Source organism: Oryctolagus cuniculus, chromosome 2 (genome assembly GCF_051225735.1).
Source record: "Oryctolagus cuniculus isolate XC-2025 breed Fujian yellow rabbit chromosome 2, ASM5122573v1, whole genome shotgun sequence".
In the NCBI taxonomy this organism is placed as follows: domain Eukaryota; kingdom Metazoa; phylum Chordata; class Mammalia; order Lagomorpha; family Leporidae; genus Oryctolagus; species Oryctolagus cuniculus.
In genome coordinates, this window is record NC_142868.1 from 83,038,052 (window position 1) to 83,057,592 (window position 19,541).

Genomic DNA, 19,541 nt, shown 5'->3' on the forward strand with positions numbered 1-19,541 from the left:
AAGATAGGAAGTGGAGCAGTTGGGAAATGAACTGGAGCCCATACAGGATGCCAGGCATGGCAGGCAGTGGCTTTAGTGCTACGCCACAATGTTGGTCCCAAAACCACCTCTTTAGCTGGTGTCACTAGTATGGAAAATAAATGTTCTTAACTGGGAACCTCACTTTCAGGTCTAATCCTCCTGCAGAAGCAGCAGCTAAAAGGAAAAAAGAGTTATGGTTTTGCTTTTTTGTAGGTGAGGGAGTGGGGAGGAGGAGACTGAAGGCAGACACTTAATTCATTTAACAAACATTTGTCAAGTTTTCTCAATCTTGTTCCAGGCAAGGAAGTAGAAAAGAAGTGTGAAGGCCACCAACAATTTTATCTTGGGTGTCATTCACTGATGTACTAATAATACAGGTTGCCTGTTCCTGGTAAACACATATGTAGTGATACCCACAAGGGTAGCAAAGTATACAGTCACTTCACAAAGTTTATGGGAAATGGAATTAAAAGGTAATTTTGCCTCTGTTGAAATCTTTACTTAGTATATACTAAGTTGATCTTCTGTATATAAAGATAATTAAAAATGAATCTTGATGAAGAATGGGATGGGAGAGGGAGCTGGAGATGGGATGGTTTGTGGGTGGGAGGGTGGCTATGGGGAGAAAAACCACTATAATCCAAAAGTTGTACCTTCAAAATTTATATTTAATAAATAAAAGTTTTCTAAAAAAAGATAATCTTGCTGCAAAAAATGTTTACATCTGTGTATACATGTTGGGGCACCGTGGGTTATGCTGCTGCTTGTAACACTGGCATCCCATATAGGAGAGCCAGTTCAAGTTTCAGCTGCCCCATTCCAACCCAGCTCCCTGCTGATACAGGGAGACAGTGCAAGATGGCCCGAGCACTTGGGCCCTGCTACCCATGGGGAAGACCTGGGTGTAGTTCCTAGCTCCTGGCTTCAGGCCAGCCCAGACTTGCTTGTGGTGGCCATCTGGAGAGTGAACCAGTGGATCAAAGATGCTTTTCTATCTTTCCCTGTCACTCTGCCTTTCAAATAAATAAGTAAATAAATAAATCCTTTCAAAAATATTAAAATAAAATTTAGAAATCCATCCATATAAAAGGACTTCAAAAAGTTCATGGAAAAGAACACAAGAAAAACTACGTTGGATTTAAAAATCTTGGCACTAAAATATAGACAACCTCCCTATACATATATATATATGTATATGTACACACATATACATATATATATATATATCTAGAAAGTTGTATTTATCTGAAAGACAAAGAGAAGAGGGGTATTTCCCACCTACTTGTTCACTCTTCAAATCCAGGTCATAGTCAGAACTGAGCTGAGCTGAGGACAGAGTAAGGAACTCAATATGGGTCTCCCCGTGTGAGGCAGGGACCCAACCATTTGATCCATCATCTGCCTGGATGTACAGTAGCAGGAAGCTGGAATCAGGAGGAGAGAGGAACTGGGACTTGAACCTACTCACCCTGATGTGAGATGCTGACATACCAAATGGTGTCTTAACTGCTGTGTCAAATGCCCATCCCAACTCCATTTTCCCACAAACTTTCTAAAGTACTTTCCTATTTACATTCAAGAAACAAACTAGCATAACAGAAAACCATGGCTCATTCTGCAAACCAAGAGTTAATGGTTCTCAGACATCAATGTATTATCAGAATCACTGAGAGTTTACTAAAATGCAGATTACTGGGCTCCATGCTGTGGCACAGATGTTAAGCCACTGTGTGCTCTGTTGGCGTCCCATATTAGATGCTGGCTTGAGTCCTGTCTGCTCTACTTCTGTACCAGCTTCCTGCTAATGTACCTGGGAAGGCAGCAGAGGATGGCCCAAGTACTTGGGCCCCTGCCACCCACATGGGAGAACTGGATCCCGATTCAGTCCTGGCTATTGCAGTGATTTGGGGGAGTGAATCAGTGGGTGGAAGATTGTTCTCTCCCTCACTCTCACTCAGCCTTTCAAATAAATAAGTAAATCTTTATAAAATGCAAATTATTGGGTCCCATCTCAAGACTGAATTCCAAGAATTTTTATTTCTAAAAAATTCCCTCCTGATGTTACTAGGGGAGGGACCATATTTTGAGAAGCACCAATCTAGATGACCAGGTCCGATAAAATTTTGGTACCCTAGGAAGGAGAAATCTCATGATTGCCAATGCACTTCTCAAGGCTTTCAAAATCATTGCACAGATTTTGTCTGTTGTTGTGGGGCAAAGAGAACAGGCAAGAGAGGGGATTATGCATGCAGTTTCCCAAACCCAGAAGCGAAAACTTAACACCCAACAATTCCCGTGATTTTGTGTTGACTCAAAAGTTCTTGGAACAGGCATTTGATGTGCTGGTTAAGATGCCACTTGGGATGCTAGCATCCCAAATTGGAGTGCCCAGGGTTTCAGTCGCAACTCTGCTCCTGATTCCAGCTTCTTGCTAACGCTCCACCTGGGAAGCAGTGGTGATGTCACCCATTTGGGAGGCCTGGATTGAATTCTGGGCTTCTGGCTTCAGCCCTGTCCAGTCTTTGCTGTTGTAAGCATTTAGGGAGTAAACTAGTGGCTAGGAGATCTTCTCTCTCTCAAAGAAAAAAATAAATAATTTAAAATGGGGAAAAAATGTCCTGCCTTTCAAAAATTAGTTCTAATTTTGTTTTAATGATCTATATTATACAGATAGATTTCTCTAAAAATGTGGGGCAGGCTCTCTTCCAGGTTCAAGAAGAATCCTACCTCTAATTACATACAGCCAAATGAGAATAAAGTTAAAAGTAATTTACCAGCTTAAAAGACTGTCCCAAGAGCCTACGTTATGAGAAGGAGTATTTTCAGTCCACCTGATTTTCATCAGGGGAATAATTACAGATAAGGAGCTCCCAAAGGGTTAGGACTCGCTTGGTTTCTTTCCCTTTGGAGTCTAGGAGCTGTGGTAAAAATATATCAAGTTCCACAAAGAGGCCAATGTCATCTGGCTATGGAGGAAGGTGAGAAAACAGCTCAGCTCTTCACTGAATCAATATTCTAGCTCTAGTCCTCTAATCTTCTCAAATGCAAGCTCTGATGGCTTCAATGAAATAGGACTCTACCTGGAGTAAACTAGCAAAGGGTAATTTGCAACCTATTCCACAGTGAGGAATATTACCTGAATTACCTCTCTTTTACATATCCATGTTATTTTATTTTGAGTACAAGTACTAAATGTAACAAATCCTTTATGTTACTGTATTAAGAATACACTGAAAGACAGATGCGAATAGCAGAGTCACCACTTTGCCAGTTTAAAGCCACTTATCTTCCCTATGTAGCTTATAAACAGAAAGGTAACTAGCTGTTCAAGGTCCTGGAAATAAGATGTGTTACTAGAAAGGTGTAAAATATGAAAGCTAATTGTACTATCAGGCTGTGAAAGATGAAAAACAGATCAGCATAGTCCCAAACAGTGCATTCTCTGCTAGGCGTATGGAAATTACAGGCAAAGAGTTGGGAATTATTGTAAAAGCACAAGGATAAGATTAGTCACTAATCTATACGGCTATGAGACTTTCAAAAAGACATTAGGGAAATACAAAGGAATAATCAGATGATTAAAGATAATAACACCATTTTCAAGGGAATTAATAACATCCATCTCTTGTAAGAGAAAAATAATAGTAAGAGCACATTATTTAATCCTTGCAGAAGATATATCAGTTACTTCCCTCAACAAAGTTATCTCTCAAATTGGTCATACTAAAAAACACAAAATTCATTTTGATCAATAAAGGAAAAATAACTAGACAGTAAATTGCTAACTAGAAATTAATAAATTTCTAGCTAGGATTGAGTAATATTAAAACAATGTTTTTTCTACCACTGGCTTGTTTTCTGGTTATAAACAAAAAATAGGGGCCAGTGTTGTGGCGTAGCTGGTAAAGCCATTGCATGTGATGCTGGCCTCCCAGAAGAGCACCAATTGGAGTCCCAGCTGCTCCATTTCTTTTCTTTTTTTTTTTTAACTTTTATTTAGTAAATATAAATTTCCAAAGTACAGTTTATGGATTACAATGGCTCCCCCCCATAACTTCCCTCCCACTCGCACCCCTCCCATCTCCCGCTCCCTCTCCCATTCCATTCACATCAAGATTCATTTTCAATTATCTTTATATACAGAAGACCGATTTAGTATATATTAAGTAAAGATTTCATCAGTTTGCACCCACATAGAAACACAAAGTGTAAAATACTGTTTCAGTACTAGTTATAGCATTACTTCACATTGGGCAGCACATTAAAGACAGATCCCACATGAGAAGTAAGTACACAGTGACTCCTGTTGTTGACTTAACAATTTAACACTCTTGTTTATGGCATCAGTAATCTCCCTAGGCCCTAGTCATGAGTTGCCAAGGCTATGGAAGCCTTTTGAGTTTGCCGATTTCGATCTTATTCAGACAGGGTCATAGTCAAAGTGGAAGTTCTCTCCTCCCTTCAGGGAAAGGTACCTCCTTCTTTGATGGCCCCGTTCTTTCCACTGGGATCTCACTCACAGAGATCTTTTGTTTAGTTTTTTGTTTGTTTGTTTGTTTTTGCCAGAGTGTCTTGGCTTTCCATGCCTGAAATATTCTCATGGGCTCTTCAGCCAGATCTGAATGCCTTAAGGGCTGATTCTGAGGCCAGAGTGCTATTTAGGACATCTGCCATTCTATGAGTCTGCTGTGTATCCCCCAGCTGCTCCATTTCTGATCCAGCCCCCTGCGAATGGTCTGGGAAAAGCATCAGAAGATGGTCCAAGAGTCTGGGCCCCTGCCACCCACATGAAGACCCGGATGAAGCTCTTGGCTTTGGCCTGGCACAGCCCTGGCTGTTGCAGCCATTTGAGGAGTGAGCCAATAGATGGAACATCTGTCTCTCCTCTTTCTGTAAGGGTGCCTTTCAAATAAATAAATCTTAAAAAAGAGAGAGAGAGAGAGAATGTGGCCGACGCCGCAGCTCATCTGGCTAATCCTCTACCTGTGGCGCCGGCACCCTGGGTTCTAATCCTGGTTGGGGCACCAGAATCTGTCCTGGTTGCTCCTCTTCCAGTCCAGCTCTCTGCTGTGGCCCACGAAGGCAGTGGAGGATGGCCCAAGTGCTTGGGCCCTGCACCTGCATGGGAGACCAAGAGGAAGCACCTGGCTCCTGGCTTCAGCTCGGCGCAGCCATTTGGGCCATTTGGGGGATGAACCAATGGAAGGAAGACCTTTCTCTCTGTCTCTCTCTCTCTCACTAACTCTTGCCTGTCCAAAAAAAAAAAAAGAGAGAGAGAAGGCAAGAAAAAATTTTCTTTCAAATCAACAAGTTAACAATGTATATTTTTACTAATTTTCCTATTAGGAATGAATTTGAATATAATTTGTCTACTTTTAACATTATATTCACTTTCAGATTCTACCTGTCATTAATAGCATACAGGTTTCTCAAAAATTCTTTGATGTAGTTTAATCATGTAGTGTCTCAAATATGGCAATAAACATTGTGGGGATTACACAAAGTAGACCAACTGGAGACATAAAAGACTTCAAGGAAACATGCAGGCCAAACTCAAACATTATTGAATCCACAGAGGAAATGAAATTGGAGTACTGGTCATAGCATCCTAAATAGAGAGATGAACTAGAATCATTCCTTTGACCCTCGTGATGGTATTTTTTTTAGACTAAAAATTTTAGTCCTACTCTTACATTGTCCAAGTGACCAAAAAAGAATAATTTCCAGACTTAATAAATTAGTAGCAAGTAAATAATTTCTGTTTTAGAAAACAGGTATAAATAGTTCAGATAGCTTATCTTTAAAAGAAAATTCTTTTATTTATTCATGCCATAGATAAGAGACTATTTTTGGCGGCATTTTGGTGAACTAGTCCTCCTGGTTCCAAATTCAGTCTGCCCTTTAATTGTGGAGACTGGACAAGGTCAAATCTGAGATGCACATGAGAAGCCTTAAGGACACTTCAGGGAACAAGGCAAAAGTCACCATGCATCATGTACTAGTATGAGAATGTTCCTTGGCCAATAACACAACCTCCTTTTCTCATGCAGCTGCAGGCTATATCTGTCCTTGAAGGCAAATATTTTGGCCACCTTTTTAATACAGATTGTTCCTTCAGATTATATGAAACATGAATATTATCTCCTTTAAAGGAAAATATATTTCCTTGAACTAGCCTTGTTCTCCTAGTACTAATCCCCTGAGAAAATTAGTATGCTGTGATTGTGTGAGTATAAAAGCCCTTGTAAAACTAATAAAGTTTAACTATTGCTCTGACAGTAGTCCCTGCCCATTTTTCAACTCGCGGTTCCAAACCTCACTGGAAAACAGCACACAATAACTAACTTCGGAGCAGTTACTTCAATATCTCTGTTCCTTCATTTCTTCATTTATTAAATGGGGAGAAATCAGTAACTATTTAGTAGGTTAACTCACCCCATCTTGTTATGCTGACCAATTGAATTAACACAGGGAAAACAAAGCAATAATTAACTCACTAAGTGCTATGTAAGTGTTCGCTATTATCAGTACACATTTAATCAGTAGTGTACTATTTTCATCATTACAGTTTAATGCTAACTAACATCTCTCCACTCTTTTCCAAACAGTTTTATTATATACTGACTTGCTGTTTTACCCTTAAGAATGAATAAGCAGGCTGACATTGTGACACAGCAGCTTACTCCCTAAATGCCAGCATCCCATTTGAGTGCCTCGTTCAAGTCTTGGCTGTTCCACTTCCAATCCAGTTCCCTGCTAGTACACCTGAGAAAGCACTGGAAGATGGTCTGAGTAATAGGTCTGCTGCCCATATGGGAAAGCCAGATGGAGTTCCAGACTCCAGGCTTTGGCCTGGCCCAGCCCTGTCTGTTGCATTCATTTGGGGGAGTGAACTAGTGGATGGAAGATCTGTCTCTCCTGAACTGTCTTTCAAATAAACAAAATAGATCATTAGGGAGAGAGAGGGAGAAGAGAGAGAACAGGCATGTGTAAAGTACTTGTGTTGGTAACGGCTAAATACTTCAGACAAGCAAGTACTTAATAAATTTGGAAAACCTAAAATATTAGGTTTAATTGAAAATGGCTTGAAGGACACATGAAAGGTAATGATACAGGAGAGGGCTGATTCTGAATTAATAACCAAGTAGATACTATTCATTTACCAGTTTTACATATAAAAACACCAAGGCACGGAAAGACACTAGACTTGACTGAAATGGCCTGAAAGACACATAAAAAATGATTTTCTAGACAAAGATGGGTTTGTGGAGACTAAAATTTCCTTTTTTCTTCACTTAAGCTGCTACTTATTCCTTGGCTAAATGTGACTTCACACAAAATATATCACACAAGGTGTAAAAGTTAAGCTCCAAAGATTTAGACTTCCCTGACCAACACAACCCTAATGTAATTATATCTTTCTCCCTTTTAAAATTTGCTCTATCAATTGGATAAAATTACAGTAATGTTTTCTTTTATATACACTGAGGAAATATTTGCCCATATCTCTCCTTTAGTGAAGATAATTGTTTTTTTTTCCGCTCATAATTCTTGCTGAATCATAAATTAAAATGTGAGCTTGAAATTTCTTTTTTTTTTTTTTTTTTTGACAGGCAGTTTTAGACAGTGAGAGAGAGAGACAGAGAGAAAGGTCTTCTTTTTTCTGTTGGTTCACCCCCCAAGTGGCCGCTATGGCTGGCATGTTCCGGCCAGCAGGCTGCGCCGATCTGAAGCTAGGAGCCAGGTGCTTCCTCCTGGTTTCCCATGCAGGTGCAGGGCCTAAGGACCTGGGCCATCCTCCACTGCCCTCCCGGGCCACAGCAGAGAGCTGGACTGGAAGAGGAGCAACCGGGACAGAATCCAGCGCCCCAACAAGGACTAGAACCCGGGGTGCCAGCGCCGCAGACGGAGGATTAGCCTAGTGAGCCGCGGTGCCGGCTGTGCTTGAAATTTCTTTTTTCTTTTTTTATTTTTTTGACAGGCAGAGTGAACAGTGAGAGAGAGACAGAGAGAAAGGTCTTCCTTTTCCGTTGGTTCACCCCCAGTGGCTGCTGTGGCAGGCACGCTGCACCAATGTGAAGCCAGGAGCCAGGTGCTTCTCCTGGTCGCCCATGTGGGTGCAGGGCCCAAGGACCTGGGCCATCCTCCACTGATTCCCGGGCCACAGCAGAGAGCTGGACTGGAAGAGATACTTCCGGGACAGAATCCGGCGCCCTGACCAGGACTAGACCCGGTGTGCCGGCACTGCAGGTGGAGGATTAGCCTAGTGAGCCGTGGCGCCGGCCAAAATGTCTTATAAGGTGTCACTAGTAAGCCACAGGGTGGAGAACACTGGCCTTCCAAAAAAAGGTGTCTGTAAAAAGCAAGCAATACAGAATAATGGAAGCAAAGCACTGGAAAAAGCCTGTGTTGAGTCCTAGCTCTGTATTATATAACTACTCTGGTTTATAAAACTGAAATGTGATCCTCTAAAATCTCTCAAATTTTATTACTGCTAAATGTTTTTCTGGTTGGAGGGATGTCTCATATTCTTTAAGAGAATTTCAAGTCATATAGCTTTTCCTCAACAGAAACTAACACAATCCACACCTTTTCCAATTGGAGCATCAAGTGTTGGGGCTCAGAAAACAATATACCGAAGTGCAGACCTCGGCGTACTGAGTTCTGTGAACTAAAGCAGACTAGGAGGTTTCAGAAGCAGCCTAACAGGCAGTCTCTTTCTGATCTTCTACTGCACTCTTGTTTCCAAAGCAAGCCGTAAAACCCAGCGTGACCGGCCCTCTTCTACCGTGAGCTGACTCTACAGGGGACTGACCTGTACATGCGGTGAAGAAATGCTGCCACCGAGTGACCAAGAAGAATCTGAATGGACATGTTTCGCTGGCTTTTTCTCCCTCCATCTATTACCATTATATTATACTCTTTTGTCTAATTCAAACATTTCTACATGGCTGTCCATTCTTCATCTAAGCTAAGAATAAAGTTTCCTCTGGGTCTCCCTTTCTGAAAGCTCTCAGGTCACGTACAAGTCTGGTTAAAGAAATGTGTCATGCTTTCCTCATGTTAACCTGTCTTTTACTATCGAAGTACAGATCATGACCGTTATGATGGTTGAGAAAAGATGTCCCAGGCCCGGCACTGTGGCATAGTGGGTAAAGCCTGTTAAGTGTTTTGGTTGCTTCACTTTCTCCCCCACCTCCATTTATTTATTTATTCCCAAAGAAACCTTTTATTTAAGGAGTACAAATTTCGTAAGTACAACTTTAGGAATATAGTAACTTCCCATCATACCCACCCTTCCACCCTACCTCCTCCTCCTTCTCCCATTCCCATTCTCCATTAAGATTTCAACAATTTATACACACACACGCGCACACACACACACACGCACTGTTTTACAGCTAATTCTCATAATAAAACTGAGGACAGAGATCCTGCATGGGAAGTAAGTGCACAGTGACTCCTGGTGTTAATTTAACAATTAACACTTCTACATAGGATATCAGTGATCACCCGAGGCTCCTGACATGAGCTGCCAAGGCTATGGAAGCCTTTTGAATCCGCAATCTCTGTCAGGATTTAGACAGGACCATAAACAAAATGTACTTTTCTCCTCCGTTCAGAGAAAAGTACATCCTTCTTTGATGGCCACTTTCCACTGGGGTCTCACTCACAGAAATCTTTCATGTAGGACATTTTGCCACAATGTCTTGGCTTTCCACCTGGCTGCTCCACTTCCAATCCAGCTTCCTGATAAGAGTCTGGGAAAAGCAGTGGAAGATGTCCCAAGTGTTTGGGACTCTGCCACCCATGTGGGGGATCCAGGTGAAGCTCCTGGCTCCAGCCTGGCCCAGTGTGGCCATCTGGGTAGTGAACTAGGAGATGGAAAATCTGTCTGTCCCTCTAATTCTGATTTTCAAATTAATAAATAAATCTTTCTTAAAAAGTATTATATTTTTCACACCTACAAATATAATCTACAAAGTCCATGGATCCCAAGTTTATAATCTCTAGAGGTTCCTGCTAATTTAATACTAAAAATGCCATTTACTCATTTCTCTTCTCCCCCCTTCTCTCTCTCTCTCTCTCTCTCACACACACACACTCACTAATCATGCTGTTCATTCTATAAATTTACAAACGCAAACAAGCTCATGCCTCTAAAAGTGTGAAAGATATGAACTTTTATCTTTATTAACAAAAGTATTGTTTCTCTTGAGACATGAGAGTGTAGTTTCAAATTTATATCCTGACAAGCTAGATGCTCAAACCAGTAATTTTCTCTCTTTGATCAGTGTCCTCCAAATCTTCAAGCTGAGTTATGTAAGTTAAATCTCTCAAAGAATGTTAAAAAAGTGTATGTTGTATATCTTACAGTCTAATAAACACTAACAAAGCTACCCAAAGCAAAAATTAGGTTCAGGTAATTTAACTGTCCAAACACTTACAAATTCACAGCTGTATTGGCGAAAGCAGTAGCCGCAGCTCTACCAAAGTCTCAGGTGTTGTAATTAAAGACAGACTCCCACCACCACCCCTGAAGTAGCTGTTATTAGTTTTAACGGACAGTAATTACAAAGACTTCATATTATGTAGTTTACGCATTCCAAGGATATAGAATTGCTACCAGACTAAGGGGGCTATCTTTACAAATTTGCTCATTAAAGCAATCATCAAATTTACTTTGTGTGTGTGTGTGTGTGTGTGTGTTAAAAATTTGGGTGTTGCTGCCAAGTTTATTATGCAACTTTACTTCACTTTGTAAAACACAGCTAGTCCTAAAAAGTCAATTTCTGACCAACTAATCCCATTACTAGATTAACTTCATAAAGTATTATAAGCAAAAGTAAAATCACCCTAAGCGTTTGGTTTAGCCATGAGGACACAGTTTGGCATGTGCGGACCTGGATCTGGTACAGGAGTGCCTGGCTTCCAGCTATGCCTCCGATTCCAGTTTCCTGTTAATGTGCACCCTCAGAGGCAGCAGGTACTGGCTCAAGTAGTTGGGGTCTGCCACCAACACCGGCAACCTATAGTGAGTTATGGGTTCCCTGCTTCAGTCTGGCCCAGCCTCAGTTGTTATAGGGCCTCTGGGGAGTAAGTCAGCAGGTGGGAAATCTCTGTCCATCTGCATCTCTCTGCTTTTCAAAAAATCAGTAAATCACTCCAGTACATCACTTTTAAACACATCATATCAATAAAAAAAAAAACCCTCTGGTTTTCTTGTTGAACCAAAAAGGTTCCTTTCTAATAAAGTAATAACATATGAATGGAAAAAAAATTAAGGTTATTTTTCTCCTTTGTTAGAATATTTTGTAGACTTAGAGGAAAACAACTTCAAACACATCTAGGTCTTGGAGAGTACATTCACCAAAAATCGTAATTACCAATTTTCTAAAACTGATCTTTATGTACTATGACAATGGTGACTGTTTTCCCTAACTTGGAACATTTTGCAACCCATATACAGCAGGTCACCTTTCAGTATAAAGTGTACTTCCAGTGTGCTGAGACAAAAGTGATTCTCAGGTCTTTGGAAGCGGTAAAAAAGTATTCCTGTAACATTTAACTGACTGTGAAAAGCACTTTTCATTTATTAAACTATAAGATATATATTTAGACTGAAATTATCGCCAGGTGCTAGGGGTAAAATGTAATAATGTTATCAAGTTAGTCTTCTTATCAAGGCCGCTACAGGTAATTCCTTATTTTTTATGTACTTAACACATTTCTTTAATTTTTTTCAGAAAGAAAATGCTGGGTATTCAAGACACTGAATCACTCATAATTTCTGACATCTTAATGGCTATTAGATACGGCTCATTTATAAATACGTGGGTGGTAAAGACAGACTTTTGTTTTTTAACCACAGCATTTCAGAAAATGAGCAAAGCCACAGCACTGAAACTATCTTTACACACTGAACTACTTCGCCAGTTTCCTTAACCTCGAATGTTAAAACGCATTCTACCTGATATTCTCTGAACGAAGCCTAAAACCTTACAGAAAAACCCAGTAAGCAGATTCCCGTGTTTTGTAAACGTGAGCTCAAGGACACTTTCCTTAAAGCCTGTACCACTTTAACCCCTCTACGCAACACACAGTTGTCAAAAAAAAGGAAATTCAAAACTGTAAGCTAATCACTTCTAAAATTTCGTATAATTTTACTTTCAAATTCTCTTCAAATTATAATAAAAGTTATAATTTCCTAATAGTCTCAGACTCATCTGTCACTCCAGCGGCACACAGCGCACTCAGGGTGTTGGGCTGCTACACACCCGGCTTGAAGCCCAGGTAAAACCCGAAAACCCAGAAGCTGCGGGCGCCTGGGGTGCCGCGCAAAGCCCTGGACTTCCTACAGCCCCCTCGACCCTCCGACCTGCTGCTAACAGCGGCACCGCACAAACCGAGAGGCAGCCCCGAGCGCGCCAAGAGCCGGCCCCGGCCCCAGAGGCGGGTGGGGCGCGTCACTACCTGGAGGTCCGGGGGCTTCCTCTGCACCCAGGCCACGCCGGGACCCGAAACGTCCCCGTAAGATCGCAGAGCCGAGTCGAAGAAACCAACAGGTCCCAGGGCGAGCCAGCCTCGCCGCACCTCCGCGCAGCCCCACAACGGCCGCAGCGCCGGGACACGCGGCGGCCGCCCGCCGAGCCGGCAGTCGGGGCAAGTGCCCCTCGAGCACCCCGGGCGCAGCACCGCGGCCCTCCGCGCTCACCCACCAGAGCTCCCCCACGACCACCGGCTCCTGCAGCGAGACCGCGGGCGGCCGGCGCCGGCGGGCATCCTCCGGGCGCGGGCTCTCGTCGGCGCGGACGGCCCGGGCGGCTCGGCGCCTCGCGGCGGCGCGAGAGCCCGGTCACCCGGGCGGCGTTCCGTGCCTCGGCGTCCCCCGCGTCGCGCGGGTCTGGCGGGAGCCCCGGCGGGCGGCTGCCACCTGCAGGCTGCGGGGGGCGGGGCCTCGGCGGGGCCACGCCCACCGCAGACCCCGCCCCGCCCCGCGGCCCGGGAAGAGACGGGGCGGCAGCGACCTGGGACCGAGGCGCGTGGGACGTTCGACGCGCGGGGCGTGGAGGCTCCGGGCTGCTGCCCTGCGAGAGCAGCGGCTCCCAGGGGTCGCAGCCCGGGCCCCGTCCGAGCCGCGGGCCTTCTCCTCGGGGCGCCCGGGCTGCCCCGACTGCAAGCGGAGGCGTCGTGCGACCTCGGCTGCTGCTCGCTAGGCGACCCCGGGGGGTGGGATGAATTATGGAGTGCAGCCCCTCCGACAGAAGCGCGCTTTCACGTTCAGCCCCAGCCCCCTTAAGGCCTGTCCTGGGGCCCAAGTTAAGAATCCTCGAGCTGAACAATTAACCATCTTGCCTCCTGAGCCTACCTGGCCCCCTGTTAGCGTCTAAACCTCCCATTCACCAGCCGAATCCCCTACACACCTTGAGGTCCCGTCTCCGCTCGTTTAGCTCCCTAGAAGGCAAATCTCACAAGAGAACAACTTCTGCCACGGCGTCCCAGAAAACTTCAGGAACACAGGCAGCACGCCCCCGCAGGCCCCGCGAGCACGCGAGGGGGCGGAGCCGGCAGGCCGTCGCCTCGGCGCCTGCGCAGTGGGCTGAGCTGGCGGCTCTGGGAGACCCGAGTGGGAGCCGGATCGGAAGTGGAGCATCCGGGGACTGCAGCGGGTGTCTGTATGGGATGCCGGTGCCGCAGGCAGAGGCTTAGCCCACTATGCCACAGTGCCGCCTGGTCCTTAGGCTTTAGAAAGATCATTCTAGAACATTTTTTTTTTTGACAGGCAGAGTGGACAGTGAGAGAGAGACAGAGAGAAAGGTCTTCCTTTGCTATTGGTTCACCCCCCAAATGGCCCCCGATCTGAAGCCAGGAGCCAGGTGCTTCTCCTGGTCTCCCATGGGGTGCAGGGCCCAAGGACTTGGGCCATCCTCCACTGCCTTCCCAGGCCACAGCAGAGAGCTGGCTTGGAAGAGGGGCAACCAGGACAGAATCTGGCACCCTGACAGGGACTTAGAATCTGGTGTGCCAGCGCCGCAGGTGGAGGATTAGCCTAGTGAGCCGCGGTGCCGGCTTTTTTTTTATTATTTCTAAGGACTTCCTTCCGTTGGTTTACCCCCCAAATGGCCGCTACGGCCAGAGCTACACCAATCCGAAGCCAGGAGCCTGAAGCTTCCTCTGGGTCTCCCATGTGGGTGAAGGGGCCCAAGCACTTGGGCCATCCTCTACTGCCTTCTGGGGTCACAGCAGAGAGCTGGACTGGAAGAGGAGCAACCGGGACAGAATCCGGTGCCCCGACCAGGATTAGAACCCGGGGTGCCAGTGCTGCAGGTGGAGGATTAGTCTATTGAGCCACGGTGCTGGCCCATTCTAGAACATTCTACTATGGTCTTACACTTTCATTCATAAGCACTTGGAAGTTTTGAAATATTTTGTCTGTTCCTCAGCTCTTGGCCGATTCCTTTGGGTAAGGCTAAAACTGGGAGCTAATTAACAACTTTGGGGATCTAAAAAAAAAAAAAGACTTTGCAGACAGAAAATTCTGCTGCTATAGCATGAGTTATTATGGCCCCATTCAGGTGCTATGTGGATTGTAGAATCCACGTCCTGCCGTCCAGCCCCTCAGATTTTATTTCACAGTTGCAGGCCTGAGAGTCACTCGTTGTCATTCACTATTTGTGGGTAAAGATGTGGGAAAGGGAACCCAAAACATGCGCTAGTCCTTTTCCTGGTAATCACTTTTTATAAAGCAAGTTTTAAGAATATTTTCCAACTTGAATATAGCACATCATGATATAGTTTTTAAACATTCTATTTAAAAAGGAGAGACAGACCAAGAGATCTTGCATACGTTAGTTCACTCTACAAATGGCCACAGTAGGATTAGGTCAAGCAGAAGCCAGGCTCCTTAGGAATAAGGAACGAGGTGTTTATATGAAACCTGACATCAGCTGATTAGACAAAAGACATTGTTCCAAAAAAATGTAAAGATTGCTAGGGAACACAATGAGTCCACACCCCTAGGTAACCATGTGAGAAACTAGGCTCTGGCACCATACCGGAACACACCACAAAGCAGCGTGTCTCAAGTGCATAGCCACTGAGCAGGTAGGTATAACCTGCCTTAACTGGTCAGGTCAACAATATTTCTCAACTGTTACATCTCCCAAGTGGTTGACGAGGTAACGTCTGTAAACTGGTCAGGAACCAGAACTGCTACTCTAGAGACAGGAAAAAAACAAAGTAGGCCCCTGGCATACTGAAACTGTGTGGAAGAATTGACCAGTTGTTATGCACTCCCTATAGAAGCTCCCAATGCCCAGACCTGGATAGCCCCTCCCTTAGGGACCCCTCCTGACAAGCAGGAGTCTCTGTTTCTCAACAAAATCTGCTCTCATGTGCTTTACTCACCATCCTTTATTGTCTATGTCATCATTCTCCAAATTCCTGTAACACAAACAGTATTTCTTGATTACATATTTCTAAATCTTATGTGGAAATCTTGCTTTATCCTAACTTTATTTTTTTAAAGATTTATTTATTTATTTGAAAGTCAGAGTTACACAGAGAGAGGAGAGGAGGAGAGGCAGAGAGAGGTCTTCTCCTCTGGTTCACTCCCCAGTTGGCCCCAACAGCTGGAACTGGGCTGATCTGAAGCCAGGAGCCAGGAGCTTCTTCTGGGTCTCCCATGTAGGTGCAGGGGCCCAAGGACTTGGGCCATCTTCTACTGCTTTCCCAGGCCACAGAACAGAGCTGGATTGGAAGTGGAGCAGCCAGGACACGAAATGGCACCCGTGTGGGATGCTGGCACTACAGGCGGCAGCTTTACCTGCTACGTCATGGCGCTGGCCCCATAATATTTTTAAAGATTTATTTAACTTATTTGAAAGGCAAAGTTACAGAGAGGCAGAGGCAGAGAGAGAGAGAGAGAGAGAGAGAGAGAGAGGTCTTCCATCTGTTTGTTCACTCCCTAGATGACCACAATGGCAGGAAGGAGCTAGGAGCCTCCTCCGGGTCTCCCACATGGGTGCAAGGGCCCAAGGACTTGGGCCATCTTCTACTGCTCTCCCAGGCCATAGCAGGGAGCTGGATCGGAAGTGGAGCAGCTGAGATGGAACTGATGCCCATATAGGATGCGGGCCCTGCTGGCGGCGGCTTTACCTGCTACACCACAGTGCCAACCCCTGTATCCTAATTTTAAATATGGCACTTCAAAATAGAATTTTCAGGGCTGGGCTTGTAGTATAGCAGTTAAAATGGCCCTTGGGATGCTTACCCCTCATACTGGGTGCCTGGGTTCAGGTCCCAGCTTTGCTCCTGATTCCGGCTTCCTGCTGGTGAAGCCCCTGAGAAGCAGTATTGATGGTTCAATGCATAGGTCCCTGCCACCCACGTGGGAAACCAGCTTCAACTCCAGGCCCACCCCACTGTTTCAGGCATTTGGGGAGTGAACCAGAAGATGGGAGCTCTCTGTCTCCCTGCTTCTGAAATAAATAAAAGTAAAAAATGCTGCTCAACAAATATGATTGATTTAAATCCATATAAATGGCAATTCCTAAGTTGACCTGCAGGTCCTGGACAGTTCAAAGTTAGGAGCTACAAATAGGGCTGCTAGAATTAGCAATAAACAAATTAATGAATACAACAAATAATTTTTAAAGTAAGCTTGTGCATTGTTTATCTGCTTGTCTGTAGCTTATATGCAGAGCAGATACTGAGTTCCTTGGTATTTTTGTCAGGTGAGGTCTCAAAGAGGAGTCAGACCAATTAGTAAGTCAAAGTAGACTATAAAGGGTCTGCGCTGTGGCCTAGTGGGTAAAGGTCTGGCCTGAGGTGCCAGCATCCCATTTGGGCACAGGTTCTAGTCCCAGCTGCTCCTCTTCCAATCCAACTCTCTGCTATGGCCTGGGATGGTAGTAGAAGATGGCCCAGGTCCTTGGGCCCCGGCACCCATGTGGGAGGCCTGGAAGAAGCTCCTGGCTCCTGGCGGTGGATTGGCGCAGCTCCAGCCATTGGGGCCAATTGGGGAGTGAACCAGCGGATGGGAGACCTCTCTCTTTCTCTGCCTCTCCTTCTCTCTCTGTGTAACTCTGACTTTCAAATAAATAAATAAATAACTCTTTTTTAAAAAGTGGACTATATGGCCGGCGCCGCGGCTCACTAGGCTAATCCTCCGCCTTGCGGCGCCAGCACACCGGGTTCTAGTCCCGGTTGGGGCACCGGATTCTGTCCCGGTTGCCCCTCTTCCAGGCCAGCTCTCTGCTGTGGCCAGGGAGTGCAGTGGAGGATGGCCCAGGTGCTTGGGCCCTGCACCCTATGGGAGACCAGGAAAAGCACCTGGCTCCTGGCTCCTGCCATCGGATCAGCGCGGTGCGCCGGCCGCAGCGCACCGGCCGCAGCGGCCATTGGAGGGTGAACCAACGGCAAAAGGAAGACCTTTCTCTCTGTCTCTCTCTCTCACTGTCCACTCTGCCTGTCAAAAAAAAAAAAAAAAAAAAAGTGGACTATAAAAATATTTTCTCTGCAATTTAGTACTATCTATGCTCACCCCTATTCCGGTATGTAGCACTAGAATACAACTACTGATTTTCTTGTTTTCTCCCCATTTTCTGTGAGCTATTTGAGGGCAGGCAATTTTTTTTTTTTTCCAGATCTCTGTATCCCTAAAGCTCAACAGGTACCTGAGATAGACATAAATATTTGGTGAGAGCTTAATGAACCGGTGGGTAGGTTAATTTCAGTTCAGATTGCTTTGGGCACATTGTCATTCCCTCCAGGAGAGGGCAGCTGTGCACAGAGGACTGCACAGAGCAATCCTGTTAGCAGGGCTGAGCAAAGCAGCCGTTTGAATTAAAAAAAAAAAAAAAAGCCTATACCTCCAGGTGTCTACTTAACAGCATTGCTACCCCATGTCCCCTCTCCCGTTCCGTGCCAGTGCCAATGCATACAGAACCAAGATCAATCCATCAGTGTAAAAGATTCTTACTGTTAAGTTCAGTGAGAATCTCAACTCATCCTCTCTTCTCTCCAGGAATGTGGAATTCTAACCTGAAAATATTTGAAAAAACAAATCAATCCACGTGATCTCTTTTTTTGATCTATAGCAGATGGCTTGATACATTTACAGAGAATTCTAAATATTCTAGGCATTTTTATATTCTTTTTGACATATTCCATTAATGTAATATTTTAAAAATAATTTCTATATGAATTTTTGGCTCATATCCTATACTAATCTGCTTATCAAAGAAAACAAAAGTAATTGTGTTCATAAAAACTGTATAGAGGAGAAAGGTAAGATTATTCCCATATGGTAAAAAGATATTGTCAGTGAGCTGCAATAATGTCTATGACACACACACACATGCACACAAGGGGCTTCAAAAAAACTCATGGAAAACTAGAATTAAAAGACACATTTCTTTTGTTGCAACAAATGGAAATCCATGCGTAGCTTTCTCATAATACACATTTTCATGAACTTTTTAAATTATTTTTATTTGTTTTACTTGAAAGAGTTAGAGAGAGGCAGGGAGAGAGAGAGGTCTTCCATCTGCTAGTTCACTCCCCAGATGGCCAAAATGGCCAGAACTGCATTGATCCAAAGCCAGGAGCCAGGAGCTTCCTCTGGGTCTCCCACACGGGTGCAGGGGCACAAGGACCTGGGCCATCCTCCACTGCTTTCCCAGACCATAGCAGAGAGTTGGATCAGATGAGGAGGAGCCAGGACACGAACTGGCACCCCTATGGGATGCTGGCACTATAGGCAATGGCTTTACCTGCTATGCCACAGCACCGGTTCTGCACATCCATTTCTATCATACTTGGCACATAGGAGAAAAAGAAACTAAAGTCAACTGTTTGCATGTCTCTGTCAGCCTCTCAGAATGGTGATAAATTTGAGAGATTGCAAACCAAACCCAATAACAATGAAAAGCAATTGCATGAACACCCTGGCTCGGTCTACTAAAAGTGCCTGCAAAAGCTGAAGACTCGGCCGGCGCCGCGGCTCACTAGGCTACCCTCCGCCTGCAGTGCCGGCACCGCAGGTTCTAATCCCGGTTGGGGCGCTGGTTCTGTCCCGGTTGCCCCTCTTCCAGGCCAGCTCTCTGCTGTGGCCAGGGAGTGCAGTGGAGGATGGCCCAAGTCCTTGGGCCCTGCACCCCATGGGAGACCGAGAGAAGCACCTGGCTCCTGGCTTCGGATCAGTGCAATGCACAGGCTGTGGCAGCCATTTGGGGGATGAACCAACAGCAAAGGAAAACCTTTCTCTTTGTCTCTCTCACTGTCCACTCTGCCTGTCAAAAAAAAAAAAAAAAAAAAAAAAAGACCTGAAGACTCAGGGGTGTGGCGGGGATGGGAAGCAGGCAATGCGCTCTCATTTCATGGGCTTAGGGGGGCACCCTGCACCCCACTCGCGCTCCAGGTCACACTCAAAGTCTGTGTCACGCTCAAAGTCCGTGTAGTCTGCAAGGTTCTCCCTCAGGCACCATCACCAGCGACACAGGCTGCTGCAGCCTGCT

At 45.0% G+C, this 19,541-nt stretch overlaps 1 protein-coding gene across 6 annotated transcripts in view; it reads right to left on the minus strand.

The window, feature by feature from the left end:
• TEX15 (testis expressed 15, meiosis and synapsis associated) overlaps nucleotides 1-13,705 on the minus strand; it is a 93,959-nt gene extending 80,254 nt beyond the window's left edge. For 2 of the 6 annotated variants that reach the window (XM_089327329.1, XM_008252299.5), the window contains exon 1: nucleotides 12,741-12,962. The gene's annotated coding sequence lies outside the window, so the exon portion shown is untranslated. The other 4 variants (XM_089327328.1, XM_008252281.5, XM_089327327.1 and 1 more) reach the window with 3 other exon arrangements.
• Nucleotides 13,706-19,541: the final 5,836 nt, after the last annotated feature.